Source organism: Dermacentor albipictus, unplaced genomic scaffold (assembly GCF_038994185.2).
Source record: "Dermacentor albipictus isolate Rhodes 1998 colony unplaced genomic scaffold, USDA_Dalb.pri_finalv2 scaffold_38, whole genome shotgun sequence".
Taxonomy (NCBI): Eukaryota; Metazoa; Arthropoda; class Arachnida; order Ixodida; family Ixodidae; genus Dermacentor; species Dermacentor albipictus.
The window spans coordinates 1,666,810-1,671,120 of NW_027225592.1; positions in this window are offsets into that span (position 1 = coordinate 1,666,810).

Here is a 4,311-nt window from a genome sequence, read left to right on the forward strand (position 1 = left end):
TAGCAACAGACATAACGAAAGCTTATGACAATATAGACCATGAAATCATTATATCCAACCTCATCGACCTGAGACTTCCACCGCGGGTGATAAGATTCATCTACTCATTCCTTCAGAATCGCACATTTGCGATTAGAGTAGATGGAAGGAAAGAAGGATACTTCTCATCGAACAGAGGAGTCCCACAAGGTTCGGTTTTGGCTCCCCTTCTCTTCAACGTTGCTCTAATACCTCTAGCCTGGCAACTACATCGGATTCCAGATGTGAGGTTCTTAATCTATGCGGATGACGTCACTTTGTGGTCCGTGCATAAAGATATATCTAGACAAACTCAACAGCTTCAAGAAGCCCTTGATGTGCTGAATGACTACGCTCGGAAAGCAGGGTTGGACATTTCCGCCCAAAAATCAAGCTATGTTGTGGTGGCAGTTATTTTCCTTTCTCTTTGCCCTCTCGTAGTTTCAACGGTAGTCAAGGAGGGAAGGTGTTGAAGGTCCGAAGTCGGTGCCCCTCGATGATTCGAGTGCACGGTGGCAGCGCGAAGGAAGAGCCATTGTCCGGCGAAGTGACGTTTTATTCAAATGCCGAAGCGTCTGTCCGAGTCCAAGCCCGAAGCTCCGCTCTCCCTCCACACAGCCAAACATGACTTTGTAAGCCCTCATGTGTACAAAGGATTCGCAAACCAGCCAATCACACATGTGAGTTCACATCATCGTAACCAATAGCACAATCACCTTCGTGCCGCGCACAGCATTGGTGGAAACAGTGGCACTCTTTCGAACACACCAGGGGATAGGATTCCTCAAACACACGTGCCATCTCCGTCTCCCCTACGTTGGGCTGCGAGTATTGGCCCCTGATGTCTTCCCTCTTTTCACCTGCAAACGGCCGCCATGCAAGCTGCCGAGAATGTTCCATGGAATCGCGGATTATTAACTACATATCTGCCGGAAAGCGGGCTACCCTGCCAGTACTGAGAAATCTGTCTCCCTTGCAGCTGTGTGCCGCTTCGCTTGAAATACAAACACCCTAATTGGGACTCGACGGCAATCGCACACAAAAGCCTTCCTCGGTCGTAGCCGGCTAAGTGGTAAAGCTACCGCCATTTTCACGGGAATCCTTAGCAGGCGCACGCGGATGCCAAACATCAAACCGGCTGGGCAGCGTCGCGTCGCCCAAATTCCGTGACCGAGACGGTCGACGGGACATTTGGGGAGCGCATGGGCATTAGCGGTGGCGGTGACCTCAAGCACCCCCCCTACGCTCGTCTCCCCGAACGCTCCCCTTCAGCTCGGGCCTTCTACCCTTTTGCTCCGAGCGGGGGTGCAGTTCTAGTGCCTTTTCTACGGTGCAGTGACTAGACTAATCCGCTTTCCCTTCACGCGTGAGTGTTGCCTGCGTCCCCTCTTCGCGGAACCCATATGCGTGCCTCATTTCCGGTTATTGGCCGATACAACAGGTGTGGGCTCGTCCTAGGCTTTGCTGTAGTCGCCTAAAGTGGGCCACAAAATAACAGCGAGGTCAAGTCCCTAATCTCAAACCGACTGTGGCCAGCAAGAAAGGACGCAGAAGAATCACGCAGCACCCCTTTACATTTAGACTCGGCGCAGTGACAATCCCTGAGGCTTCAGAGGTCCGCATACTGGGTCTCGATATTCACCACTCCGGCAGTGGTGCACACTGGCTCCGTAAAACCAGAGTTCAACAAAAACACTTCACCTTATTCGTCACATTGCAGCAAAAGCAGCTGGAGCTCGTACTGACGTAGCTCGACGGTTGGTGCGTGCAGTCTTGCAGCCACGAATTTTATATCAAGCACAATTTCAACGGCTGACTTTGGTACAGCTGGCACAGTTGGAGACGATTAACCGTGATGCTATGCGCACAATCACAGCACTGCCCCGCATCACTCCGATACCAACCTCAGATGAACATGTTCGGCTCAACACAATTGCAGAGCTAATTTTGCGACGTGAAAAAGCACGTGAAATAAAAAAGCAACTTATTCCGGCTGTCGCTGCGTTGCATGCTCATTTTCAACGCGGCTCTCGGATTGACAATCAGCTCTATCCAATGCCTCCCTGGGAATTTACCAGCATCACAATTAATAAGCCAACGAAGTTACGACGCAGCGATACAACAGGTATTATTGACGAACACAATATCGTCGATGCATCATGCGCTAACACCTGCAAAGTCTATACGGATGCTGCCATTCTCCCAGACGGCGGAAGGACATTATTCCTGAGTACTACGCATAATTTCATCAGCAGACACCAGCCCTATTTATCTACGGAAGCCTGCGCTCTAGTAATGGAACTTCAAGCCATCCACGACGCTGTGCAAGATGCGACATCTAAGCTGCCTACCATCAAGCAACTAGATATCTTCACTGATTCTTTAGCGGCTCTTCAGGAGCTCAAGAAGGTTGATAAGGCGATGGAAATCTGCGAGACATTACACACTATGAATAGTAAGACAGCTACTTGCATCAAGGTACACTGGATTCAAGGCCATTCAGTGAACCCTCACAACATTGCTGCTGACCAGCAGGCACACTGTCCTCCTAATCCTGATCTTCCGCCTATTCCCCTCCAACCTCAACCGCTTAACTCGCTCCGAGCCCGTAAAAACTTTCTCCGGCAGGACACACGTACTCTTATCCCACCGTGTGTCTGCTCCCTCCCCCTTAACCTTACTAGGGCGGAGGAAGTTGTGCTTAGGAGGCTTCGGGCCGGGGTGCCCCTTACACCAGCTGTTATCTCAAGGTGGAACTGGTCGCATTTACGACTGGGTGCTACGTGTCCATACTGCTCCGTTCCTGTGATGGAAGCAGATTCATACCACCTATTATGGACATGCACTGGTTTAAAATCGGATCGCTCGCGTCTCCTTCTGCAAGCCGGCCTCGCTACAGTGTGACAACCAGCTATGACCACTGGATACATGACAACAGATTACACAAAATACTGCTTCAATTCATACACAACACAGGCCTCACAGCACACATATAATACACATAAACCCATCAAGAATTATGCCTTAAGGGCAAGTCTCTATCGCAATAAAAAGAAAAAGAAAGAGTGAAAACGAAGGAACTGCTTAGTGCTGCCATTGCATGATGTTCGCGCAAAACATGACATGGAAAGAAAGAGCAAAAAAGTCGCATTTGCTCCCGAAAGGCGAAGCATCGATTGAGAGAGAAAATTAGTATACAGCTGAACGTGTAATGGTTTCCAGCAAGTACGGACGCGAGCACAAGAAGTAGAAACGGACAGGACAACGCTGGACTTACAACTGAAGTTTATTGCGAAAACATTCCATAAATCTACGCCAGGCATGCGCATACACCCAAGAACAATAACAAGGTTTGTAGTCGATTATCAATTAAAGTTCTACACATACACAAAAGCGAAGTCACACCCCTTCCCGACAAAGGCAACAACATGTAGATTAACATAATAAATTTAGAAATTGCTGTTCTTTATCATTGATATGAACCGAAGGTTCACTCAGACATGTATGCGCGCCCAACATTTCCATGTGGAACGCTTCGCTAATTTCTCTTTCCAGTTTGCTGCGCTCTCTCCCCACTATCGACACACTCTCAAAATGCATCAAAGATGGTCTACCACCAGCAGATTTCAGAGCCATGTTCGGTCTCCTGCAACCATCAACAGGCCATTGGAAGAGGGTGTGTCGGATCTTGAAGTCGGAGCATTGGAGACAGGTCAGACATTGGCACGAGTGGCTTAGGGCGGTTTGCCTTGAAAAAAGCAACGACTTCGCGGGAGCTGCCAAATTCCGGCAAATTAGACGCCTAGCTGATACAGTGACAGAGGTGTAGTGGAACGACATTCGCAGGAATTTTCCGAAGAAACCTAAGAAAAAATATGACCATGTGGGCGTCGTGTACTTGCAAGGGGCTGAAGTACCAGATGATATAGACAGGCTCCTTAGCAAAGGCCCCAAGTTCAGTTTTTTACCGCAGGTCACCGGACCTCAGCTTCTGGCTACCATTCACAAAATGCGGAAAAGGCCCCACTGGAGGAAAAGGACAGGGCCCTTTCTGAAGGAGTTGATTGCCTGCTGAGGTGGCACAGAAAACAAAGTGGACGTAACGACAAAATTCTCGGACGTGTCGTTGAGCACTTCAACAGCCGGGAGCTGAACCTGGTACAGTCCAACAAAGAAGGTGGGTTTGTCGTGCTTCCAAAGGTTCTCTTTCAAGGAAAAGCAGTTCGTGCCATTCAGAAGAATTTTCGGCCAGTGGATGTGTCGCCTAAAAAGTCAAAGGCTCTAGCAATAAAA